General features: G+C 46.5%; 1 long non-coding RNA gene across 2 annotated transcripts; it reads right to left on the bottom strand.

The window, feature by feature from the left end:
* Positions 1-313: 313 nt before the first annotated feature.
* On the bottom strand, positions 314-7,944 carry LOC101705707 (uncharacterized). Of its 2 annotated transcripts, none has more exons than XR_015444050.1 (3): positions 7,804-7,944; positions 7,516-7,689; positions 314-5,239 (listed from the first exon to the last, which is right to left on the bottom strand). It is a non-coding gene; the product is annotated as an uncharacterized LOC101705707 (long non-coding RNA). The 2 variants fall into 2 exon arrangements; XR_001184235.3 differs by lacking the exon at positions 314-5,239 and adding an exon at positions 5,261-5,554.
* Positions 7,945-12,032: the final 4,088 nt, after the last annotated feature.

Raw genomic sequence — 12,032 nt, 5'->3', positions numbered from 1 at the left:
CAAGTTCTATGTTAAGAACTGACACAAACCTCAGCAGCCACTTTGGAGCAGTGTCCTAGAATTGTCTCCACTTTGTAGATGGGAACAGGGAGGCACAAGCTGATGCAGTCATCTGTCCCAGATCCCACAGATCCCTAAGTGCCATATCAAGAAACCCAGCAGGCATATCAGATTTCAGGATCACATGTATGTCCTGCTGTGTGGCCGCCAGTAGGGAGTCCCTTGTCCTTACAGCCAACTGCAAAATTTACAGTCCCAGGGCCAACTAAAAATGTGGGACTCCTTGTCTAAAATTCAGGGAAAACGTGCCACTAAAGATCTAGGATGTAAAGCCTTTCACCCTTCTTGTAGTTGATCTTGCCTGTCACTGTATTCTTTCATTGGTTGTTTAAAGTCATCCCAAGGAGAAAAATTAAAAATTATCAGTCAACTTTATTTTGTGCAATGCGAATTTTAAATGCAATATCGTCCAAATCCCTCCGTGTGTATTTTGTAGCTCATACATACATACATAATTTATTTTCTGATCAGCATGTGAAACACTACTGACTCAGCTATTTCTCCTGAGGCCTGAAATGTGCACTCTACCAATACTAGACACCTGTGTCTCTCACTGGCAGTCAGGAGAAACTGAGGCAAAGGAACCCTGGGCCACTCTCTCCGTCCTTCCTGTGTATGGTACTTGGTGCTAGTGACATGGCCAATGAGGGAGTATTGTGAGCCAGGCAGGCCTAGGTAGAGTCCTTAGCTGTCTGTGTTTCCAGTCTATGATCCTAGGAAGTTGTGGCTCAGGTGGGAAGTTGTTCTTTCAAGGCATCTGTGCCCTCATTTCTTAGCCACAGGCGACCCACACATCTCCTTTCTTCTTCCCATGCAGCCTCCTTGATTGGCACCTGGCACCCTTGACCCACAATAGACAGGTTAATGGGAGAGAAACAAACAAGTTCATCACCAGATGTGCTGCCCACACCCAGGGGAGCACTCAGCGATGAGGATGGCCCCAGGTGGGGAGAACCTGGGTTCATATCAGTTCATTATGAAGCACCACGTGCCCTGGAAAGTGACAGGACCAAGGGGAAACGGTGAGGACCTGGGGTGGGAGCTATGAGGAGGGACACATGGGGATGGTTCTGAATGACCCTTGCTATAGGGGCCTCCTCTGATGCTGTGTCAGGATGGAAAGGGTCCAGAGTTGTCTCTGGCAAGTGACTTCTGTCCCTCCTTTACCAGTGAGTATCCTTCAGAGGAAGGACAGAGCTTTCCTTCCAAAAGCTGCATCTCACTGGCCTCCTCTGGACATCCTCCTCATGCAGCATGGACTTAGGGGCCACAGCTGGCTGCCCTCCACTTGTCTTGGGCCCTCTCTGTGAGCTGGTTGGATCTATGCTCACGGGCACCAGCATCGCCCTGGGGATGGGGTAGCAAGAGCTGTAGTAGCCACGCATGGGGGAGGGGGTGGCATCTACCTCCTCTTCCCCCGTGTGCATCACTGTCCCAGCTGATGTCACTTATAGAACACAAGACAAAGATGAAGTGAAGCTGAGTATGGGGGCTCATGCTAATAATCCTAGCATTCGGGGGCTAGGGCAGGAGGATTGCAAGTTCTAGCCCAGCCTGCACAATTTAGTGACTTGGTGAGACCCTATCTCAAAATAAAAAAATAAAAAATCTGGGGATGTAGCTCAGTGCAAAGATCCTAAGTTCAATCTCTAATACTGATCAAAAAAGAAAAGGTGAAAGGAGCTTGAAGGTAGTAGCAGGGCGTCAAGCCAAATGAGCGGCCTTTCCATCAGGGGCAGAGGGATGCACAATGGACCCTGTGATATCAACTCCTTCTGCTGTGCCTTCTCCAGCCCCCAGCCTGGTCACAGCAATCAGCCCATCCTGGTCACAAGGAAGTTGGTCCCTTCGGCCATGGTCTCTGGGGCCTAAAGTACAGAGGCCTGGATGTTCACTCTGACCTGAACAGGTCCATCCTCCCTCATCAGGTCCCCTGATGATCCACCTTGCCCTCACCCTCCCATCTCTAGTGGGCACCTCTGTAGGGTTCATGTCTTTCTGAACATTTCCAGCCTGCTTCCCCTTCAGCTTCTTAATTGACTGCTTTGTGCCCACTTTTTTCTTGAGCCAAAGACTTGCTATTTTTCCAGCTGTTCTTGAACTCCTGCTTTCAGTGTCCCTACCAGACAGCTGGGACTACAGGCATGCCACTCTGTCAGGCCACGTGGTACTCACTCAGGACATGTTGGGGCCTCTAACCAGCCTGTCCTGGTCTCCAAATCAGCCACCAAGGATTCATGGTGTTTTTGCAAACATCCAGTTAGTTAAACTCCACACTTAAATTGCTTACTTTTTCCCATAAATTCACACTGACCCCAGAGAGGTGGACTTCTGCCCAGCCTGGCTTTTGCAGGGGAAAGCCCCTTGTGAACAGCAGTTGCTAAGTACCAACATTCACTGACTAGATGTCACTGCTTTCAGGTCCCCATAATGGCTGTGTCAACAAGTTTGGCTTCTCTCTGAGCCATCCTGAGACCTGAACTATCTATGCAGTTCTATCCAGTGCTGCACCCACAGCGTGGATGGGACGGGGTGTGACTGTGGATCAGACCCATGTTCAGCTTCCCACTCCACCTATGACCAGTCACTGAGATTCAGTAGGTTCTCATCTTTGAGCTGGCTGTGGCAGTGTGCAACAAGGTGGCATACACTGTGTGGCACGGCCCTGGCACATAGTGCATGATTAATAACAGGTGTGTGTGTGAGTGTTCACACAACTCCATTTTGTTAGTGATCACTTGCCAAGTGTGGTCCTGGAGCTCACTGGGCCTGGAGTTCTCCCCCGGTTCCTGCCATGAAAGGGAGCACTCGGCTTCCAGGGTGCTCTGTTTTCAAGGACAGACCTCTGTGCCTGCTCTGTACATTCACTCAAAGCCTTGTACCAGGGGACCCAGCTGTGGCTGGCACACGGAGTCTCCTGTATCTGACATGTCGCAGGAACAGGGACTGCACACAGCCATCTTGGGTATCAGGGCTGTCCGTTCCCAGTAGGAGTCTTTGCTTCCTCCAAGGAGCTGGCACCCAGCATGCTCCTAGCTGGTTGAACAGAGGCAGAGATGTATAATTAGGAGTTTTTAGAGCATAATTTCAGTCTATTCCAACCAGGAGAGAGTTCACCAACCTGGTAATTATGGGACTTGAGCTCTTCTGTTATTGGTAGAAGTTTGATGGACAGATCTGTTCACCCTGGTGCTCTGACCCAGAGGACAGAATGTTACAGAAAAATTATAATGGCCGAAGAAAGGTATGACCCAATGCTCAGTTCTGGCACCACCATGGCTGTAGCATTCTGGGCAGTTACAGTGACTGTTATCTCAGGGAAATGAGATAGGCAGCAAAGGAGGTCAGAGATGGAAGGTTGCATTAAAGGAGAAGAGAAAAATATTTATTCAGCACCTACTGAGGACATGGCCTATCAGCACCTACAAACCTCAGGTCTTTCAGTCCTGACCTGAGTGCAGAAAGTACGTGTCACTCCTGGACCCCAGGCAGATATGCAGTATCCAGGCCTCCAGTGGCTCCTGGACTCTAATTTTCACTGACCTGATCCTAAAGAATTACTAGGCATTGAACCCAGGGTTTTTGTGCTGAGTTACATCTGCAGGCTTTTTTAAAAAACTTATTTTGAGACAGGGCCTCCATAAGTCACTAAGTTGCCCAAGAAGTTAACTTTTGCTCAGAAAAAGTTCACTTCACTGAGTTCACTTTTTTTACATTCATGTTCCTGATTACAAAGCAACTCTCTGCAGACCCTTCCGGGTCCCTGTTCTGTATCTCCCACTTTCCAGCATTCTTCCCATTCGGGTGGGGAATGGCGAATGAGAAAGAGAGGCTTGATGACCAACTGAAAAGTTCTAGAAGCAACTTTCATGGAGCACTGAGCACTGCTCACATCCAGGGCTGTGCCAAGAAAAGCTGGGGATGCAGCCTTGCCTGGCAGTCGGGAGGGAAGGGACATGGATTTGGTGAATATATAGCTGTCTGGGCCATAGCCTAAAGGTACACAACCCACACAGGTCTATGTCCAGGGCAGGTCGGTTGGCCTGAGCCCAATATCATGCTGGTTCTCTGGCTTTTTATTCTGAATTTCAAGGCACTCTGGCTACTCTACTCTGTAAGGGCTGCTGTGGACACCCACTGAGCCATAGTTGGTGATCAGACTTTACAAAATGGAAGAGCTTTATTGTGAGGCTGACTGATAAGGAAGCTGGAGTTGGGGAAGGAAAGGTCAAATTTGCCTCTAGATTAGTTGGTGTCAGGAGAATTTATAGGAAAGGAGTAGGAGAAGCCTCTTGTTGGATCGGATACCAAGGAGTTTTAGGGTTATTCAGTGCAGGTGTAGACAGGCACCATGCCTTATCGTGGGTCACGTGTCCCTACTGGGTGAAGTTACCTTGCTCTCCACAGGCAATTTTGAGCTGTGACCTCAAAAGATCACTGACTAGAAAAGCTGACTTCTTCTGCAAAAGTTCATTCTTCTAAAGCTGGCTCCAAATTGCCTTTGAATGGATTCTGGAGGCTTTTCCTACAATACAATTTAAGCACTTCATTATTTGAGAAATTTACATCCTTGGCTCATTCAATGTTTTAGTAGAGTGGAGAAAATGATCATAGAAGTATGGTGAAAATGTGAAGAGGCTGCTTGGGGCAGAGGGTTGGGATCCATTCATTATGGACAGTAGGAGAAAGGTGACAACTTTAATCTCTCCCTGGTTCTCAGGGTAGGAGCATCTACAGTCCAGGATGATGCCTCTTGCCCGTGGGCAGCATGTGACACAGGGACAACCAGGAAGACAGACCTGGTTCTGCCTTCTGGCCCACCTGGCCCACATAAACACTGGCGACTAGACATCTGAGCTAAAGAAGTTTGCTGAATCACCCTCTGAAATACATCATTGCAGAACAGGAAGTGGGACTAAATTAATCCATAGCTTTACCAATGTAGCAAAAGAGCCTGAAATAGAGTAGAATACGAAGTGCTTGCCTTAAAGCAAACAGTAACAAGTGGCTAACATATCTTCAAAGCCGCTTCCAAATATAGAATGCTGGGCTTCTGGAGGGCTCCTGTGATCTTGGATTCTGCAGAAGATGAGATTCACCTGAGACCATAGACAGATATGCATCAAAGCAGCCAGCTGTGTTTGAGATCATTTCATGCACTTTCCTCTACTCAGCATGCCTGGGAAAGAACAGAAAGGAGTAGGCTCAATTGCTCGGCTGACTGATTAAGGCAAAGAAAGTCTGCACTGTACATAATCTTGGCAAATTTGGACAGAAATGGGTACTTGCCTAACTTTCTCAACTGTTGTCTCTTTTTCTCACTTTCATTTGTGAAAGGGGAAGGAGACTCAGGGTTCACTCTGCTTCTTGTAACTTGTGGAGGGGGTGTAGGAGCAGCAAGTGGCATGGAGACCCACCAGGGCCCACTTCCACGGTCACAGCAGTCCTATCCTAGCCGAGGCTCATTGCATGTGTGTACAGCGGCACCAGGCTCCTAAAGAAAGAGGTGGGAAGGAACGAAAGGCCCCACAGCCATGAGCTGGGTGCTTACTGTTCACACTCACGATTGTTGTCCACAGAGCAGCAGAGGATGCCACACCATCTGTTGCCTGCGGTTGGGGATGAACAGTTCCTTTCCCTTCCTTAAGACAGGAATAATTACTAGCTCCCCAGCTTGATAATTACCACTTTAATCCCACATCAGGCACACAGATAATCATATTTTGGGCTTCCTAAGTCTGGACTCAGCTTATTAACACAGCATCCATCTCTAAGATAGGATCTCAGGGCCTAGAAAGTTTCCCAGTGTCCAGAATCTTCCCCTGTCCTTGTTTTCCCAAACTCTAACTCATAGAAATAGATTGTTTTTTGGTGGCTTGGATTGAACTCAGGGCCTTGAACATGCTAAACACATGTCCTACCACTGAGCTATACTCTTAGCCCTAGATTCTGAGAGTTTTAAATCTTAATGAGAAACTCACAAAAAATGTCTACTTCCCTGAGAATCATAATTCAACCATGGTGCCTGGGGTGTAGCTAGGTGGTAGGGCCCTTTCCTAGCATGCCCAAGGCCCTGGGACTGATCTCCAGCACTGTCTAATAATAATAATAATAATAATAATGCATTATTTGTTTTACTTTGGTGCTGAAGTTTGAACCCACAGCCTTATGCATGGTAGGCAAGTGCTCTGTTACTGAGCTGCACTCCCAGCCCCAATGAGTCAGTATTGATTAATACAGTTTCAGCTTTATCAAACTCAACACCTCCATCATAACAGACATTTTGTAATACGTCCTCAAATGAAATTCATAGACTTATAATCTCTTTTTAAAAGCAATATAGTGCCTTCATTTTATGATAGAGCAGTGAAAGGAAAGTAATTTAATAAAACAATGCATCTTCTGATAGGTAAATGCCAGGGTATAATACTTGGAAATTTTAATGGTGCTTTCTGATGTGCCCTGGCCATCCATTAAATGTAAGGTCAACATTGCAACAGTTAGCAGGAGACTGACACCGAGATATGTACACTAGTGAAAGTTTCAAATAAAGCCATGTGCAATCTGCCCTCTGCTCATGTGGCACATAGTCCAGGTAAGTTCAGTGCACATGAGGATGGCAGAAAGCCTGGGGCTAGCAGGGGAGACAGGCTCATGCTCTAGGGTAGCAAAGTTGCATGTAGGCTTGTCACCTGCAGACGGCCACACACGCAAGGTTATGTGGCATCTTTGCTCCCAGCCTCTTTGTGACAACTGAGGTTGGTGGTATGTTGAAAATATCTTTTGGAGAGAGACGGCACTCCCCAGGAAAAATGAAAAAGAGAAAACTAAGCTTGGTGGGGTGCTAGAGAGGAGAAAATAATAGTGCCAAGGAAGTTGAGTGGCTGTCCTGAGGGATGTGAGTTTGAGGGTCTGTGAAACAAGTGTGGGGCTTATGCCCTATTTAAGATCACAGACAATAAAGGATGTTACATGAACATTCCCCATTTCACACACATCCCCATGACTAAGTACAGATCTTGGCATATTCTCTCCTCCTACCCCAGCACCCTATATAGCTCAACACTCACCCCAAAAACTGCCTGACAAGAAGACAAAAGATGTTTCCATGTTCCAAGACGGGTATTTATAGGGATTAAGGAGGAAATGGCAAGAGGAGACTGTCCCCATCTGGGCCAATCTTGGGTTCAGATCCTCGGTGGAATCCAATCCTGTTCCTCATAATATATGGTGCTCAGGCTGAGGTTTGCCCTAAAACATCAGTAAGAAGGCCCAAAGTATTCCTTAGCTTCATTTCTCCAAGAAGCCCAAATGAAATTTTACAACAGTCAAGGGCTTTACATGTCATTTGCTTCTGACTTCTTATTTAAAAAGCTGGGAATTGAGGCCATAGAAAACAAAGATAGAGAGCTACGGCAGTTTCATTAGAAGTCCACTGAGCATCAGGCATCTCACCTGAGATCATCATCATCCCTTCTGTGGTCTTCAGGATGGGGAGTTAAGTGCCTCTCCTGCTGGCTCAGGGCCAGGAACATCCCAGGGAGTCCACAGTGACCATTCTGAAGGCAGACCAAGTGCTGGGGCTACGACTTTCCCAGAACTACTTACATCACTTTCTGTTTCCTGTACCTATAAGAGATAATTAACTGAAAATGAGGCTCTCTTTTGAGCCAGGGACTCTTACCTTCTTCCATTATATGAATTTTGCAAAAGTGGTAGTGAAGATTGCTGGCCGTTGCTCACCTTCACACATATAAAAAGGATGGTTGGATGGACAGGGGGCAGTCAGTCCTCTGTGGCAACAATGCCTGTGGGAGGTCACTGCCTGGACTGTTAGCCAAGTATCTAGGTAATGGACACTCCTAGGAGGACACACTTAGGAGTTTCCTGATCACTAAAGGACGTGACCGCTGTGGTTTACACATTTATATCTATCCAAAGTCCAAAGACTTTGAAACTCAATCTTCAGCGTGGAAGGGCTGACCAAGGGACCTTTGCAAGGGGACTAGGTTATGAGGGCAGAGTTGTGATGAATGGGACTAGTGCTCAGATAAAAGGGACTGGAGGGAGCCTGTTTGTCGCCTTCACTGTGTAAGGCCACAGGAGGGAAAGCCATCCACGAGCCAGGAAGCAGCCTTCAACTGACACCAAACTTGCTTTGGGTTTGGACTTCATAACCTCCAGAACTGTACAAAATAAATTTCTGTGCTTCGTAAGTCACTAAGTCTATGTTACTTTATTATAGCAGCCAAAATGGACTGAGACTTAACAACAAATGGAAATGGTTTCACAGCTGGACAGTAGGTAGAGGCTACAAGTTGTAAAGCAGCTGGTGGGAAGAGCCTGCGCTGCCATGAAAGAAGCAGCATTAGGGACAACCCTAGTGAGGACTCTAAAGAGAAGGAAAGTTGTGGAGAGAGCCTCAGTTTCCTCAGAGAATTCCAACATAACCCTCAACAGAAGATCCCTAGAAACACAGAAGGTAACAGCTATTCTGATGAGGTCTGGGGAAGAGGGAGGAGCATGTTGTTGGGAGCTGGGGAGAGGCCTCCCTTGGTAAAAGTAGCAATAAATATGGCCCAGCTGTATGCTGTGTCCTGGTATATTGTGGAAGATAAAACTTGTGAGACATGAAACAACCTTTGGCTGAAGAAATTTCTAAGCAGTGTTGGGAATGCAGCATGATTTCTCTTGAGTGCTAATGACAAAATAAATGCAAAAAGAGAAAAAGTGAAAGTTTTGATAAAATAGAAAGCAAAGCTTATAGTTTGAAAAATCTCAGTTGGTCCATATTGTACAAATTGAGAAAATCTGTTCAGAAGATAATACCAAGGGTTTGGCCAATGTCCCTCTGATAAGAAGCTTAGTATTATCAGCCAGCAAACATTTCTCAAGAGAAAGGAAGAAAGACCCCACAGCTACCTCCAAAGGGGCTGTCCCTCCCCCACAGACCCACCCCGTGGCCAGGGGCAGAACAGCTTCGGAGCTGTGCTCCCACTTTCCAGGACAGCCCTCTTTGGCTGCCCCAGGGTGGCTCAGTAGCCAGGCATGCTATAGGTATAGTGGTCCCCTCTGGGGTGGAGGGCAGGGGATATAACTTGTGCAGTGTCTCTGCTAGCTCAGAGTGTGGGAGATCAATGACTATGCCCTTGACAGCTGACTCTTTAAAGTAAATTATACCCTAAGTTGAGAAATACTAAAGAAGGGAACTGTGCTGGCAAATTGCATAATCAGATGGATTTCATTACCTTCAGTGGAAAGGTCCTCCCCTGAAACCTTGGGCCAGGTTCATGGGACATACATACCATGGGGATGTCATTGGATAGGGTCTGAGGAGGTCCCCCATCTTCTTCTGATGGGGACCTCAGTTCATCACTTAACACACAAAAGCATTGCAGGACACTTCGTGAGTAGTAGAGGCTGATTTATTAGGCAAAGTTAGAGATTGTTTTTTTTGGTACCAGGGATCGAACTCAGGTACTTGCGCTGTGAGGCAGGCACCGGAACCACTGAGCTAAATCCCTGGCCCAAAAGTTAGAATGAAAGAGAAATCAGAAAGGGAACTTCAGGTTGAGGAGTATAAAGAGGCACAACTCTGATGAAGAGGATTAGACCGGCCTGTGAACAAAGGGAAGGGAACAACTTGTAAGGAGTTGGGGTGGGCTAGGAAATGGTTGACTGTGATCCCTGTTCTGGTTTTGCAAGGTGGCTTCAGAAGTCTTTATCACTCTGTAGAGCCCCTCTCACTCTCTCTCTCTCTCTCTCTCTCTCTCAACTTAGCCCAGTTTCTAAGAGATTTGCATCAGTCTGAGGTTTACAGAGGTGCCATTGGGATTTCAAGGTGACCACAGATTTAGAGCAATGACGAGAGACTCATGGACACTCTTTGGTAGTTGAATGTTCTTGCAATTCTCTCATCTCAGTGTCCTTAGCTGTGAAGGGGAATGGGATATGTTATGTGAATTCAGAGATAATCAACCTTATATCATCAGCTTTTAGACAGACACTCCCTACATGATTAACACAGCATGAAGCTCCTCCGCTGTGTTTCCGGTGCTCTGCTTAGCAAGGCCCAATTCCATCCCCACCCCACCCCCACCCCCGCCTTCCGGCTCTTCTGCTACCTGGTCCCACACTACAGAGGCACAGGGGATTATACTTCACATAGTTAAATGTGATTGATTAATAACTACCACAAATTGTCATTTTCTAAGCTCCGCTTGATGCTATGGTATTGCTGATTGTAACATTTGGCGCAACATGTTGTGATTGATCTAATCAGTTTTCCTTCCTGGTATAAGGAAAATAAAATAGACTCAGAGTCATTAGAGCCTCAAAACCTAAACACAAGCCATATCTGGAAGACACCTCTGAAAAGCAATCATTCCACAAGGGTTTTAAACACAAGCAACAAAGATACCTGCCTTAAGCAATTTTGAAATCAACCCAGGAATTAAACCAAGGACAGTACCAAAAACATCATTATATGCAGAACTGAGCAGAGTCCTAACCCAAAATTTTAAGGTAATAAAGGGGGCAGATATAAAATGAGGATCAAGCTTTGTTTGCCTCTTAGTCACTCACAGGGCACCCACAGGCCCAAGTGAAGAGCCCCCACTTCCAGCAGTAGCAGCTTCTAGGTTCCTGACAGCCTTGGCAGAAAACACAAATTGAACTTTTAATGAGCAGCAGGTTAAGGGCCAAGGAGTTTATTTCCCCTCCATCTCTTATACTCTTTGACCATGTCAGGGAGACAGAAGTAAGGAATGTTCAGGAAGGACTGGGTTCTTGTCCACCTTGTGCCAACTCTTGTGGATATTCTAGTTTTGCTTCTCATTGTCAAATTCTGGAGTTTCCAAAATAATACAAAATCAAGGAGATTTGTGAATGTATAAGTAGAATGCCCATACCCAGGGAAAAAAATCTCTTCTGGAAAAATTTTCCGTTTCTACAACCTCAAAAGCCTGGCCCTAGCTGTGCATGGTGGCACAAGCCTATAATCCCAGCACTCTGGAGGCTGAGGAAGAGGATCACAAGTCTGAGCCCAGCCTGGACAATTTAGTGACTTAGAGAGACTTGGTTTCAAAATTTAAAATGAGAAAGGAGGTGAAGATCTAATTCAGTGTGAAGGCCGGATTTCCTGGATTTAATCTACAATACCGCCAAAAAAAAAAAAAAGCCCTGGCCTTGACCAACTTAACACAAGCCTTATTCTATGGGCCACCCTCCGTGGTTTTCTATGGACCAAGGATGATGGGATCAATGGACCAAGAACAGTTTTCTCCATTCTGTATTAGTTATCTGCTATTGCAGAACAAGTTACCCCAAACTTTACAGCTTCAAGCAATAAGCACCTATTATCTCAGTGCCTACTGGTCAGGGGCTTCGCAGTGGCTTGGGGTTCTGGCTAAAGCTGCAGTCTGGTGTGGCTGAGCTGCATGTTTGGTAAGCCCCATGGGGCTGAGGGTCTGCTTCCAAGATAGTGTATAGGCACTCTACTGTCAGGACACCAAAATCGTCACTGGTTGTTGGCGGGAGGCCTCACTCCTCCCTTCAGAGGCCTCCATGGAGCTGCTTGAGTATATTTGTGACTTGCGGCTGACTTTCACCAGAGTGTGAGCTCCCAGTAAGCAAAGGAGGGGAAGCTGAGATCCCTTTGTGATGAAGCCTGTTTGTGACATGCCATACATAACCCCTGCTGTGTTCTACCCAATCACAGGCTACACAGTCCAACCAGCATCAGGAGGAGTTTCACAGAATCCACAAATGCACTTCACAAAGTCAGCCATGGAGGTGCATGCCTGTAATCCTAGCACTCAGGAGGCTGAGGCAGGAGGAGCATCACAAGTTTGAGGCTAGCCTAGGTTACAGTGAGTTCAAAGCCAGCCTGAACTATATGGCAAGACCTTGTCTCAAAAAAAAAAAAAAAGAAAAAGGAAAGAAAAAGAAAAAGAGAAGAAAAGAAAACCCAC

This window comes from Heterocephalus glaber, unplaced genomic scaffold (genome assembly GCF_053883595.1).
Source record: "Heterocephalus glaber isolate CG9 unplaced genomic scaffold, H.glaber_assembly_v1.0 deba00001593, whole genome shotgun sequence".
NCBI classification, from domain to species: domain Eukaryota; kingdom Metazoa; phylum Chordata; class Mammalia; order Rodentia; family Bathyergidae; genus Heterocephalus; species Heterocephalus glaber.
This window is presented reverse-complemented; position numbering and strand designations above follow the sequence as displayed.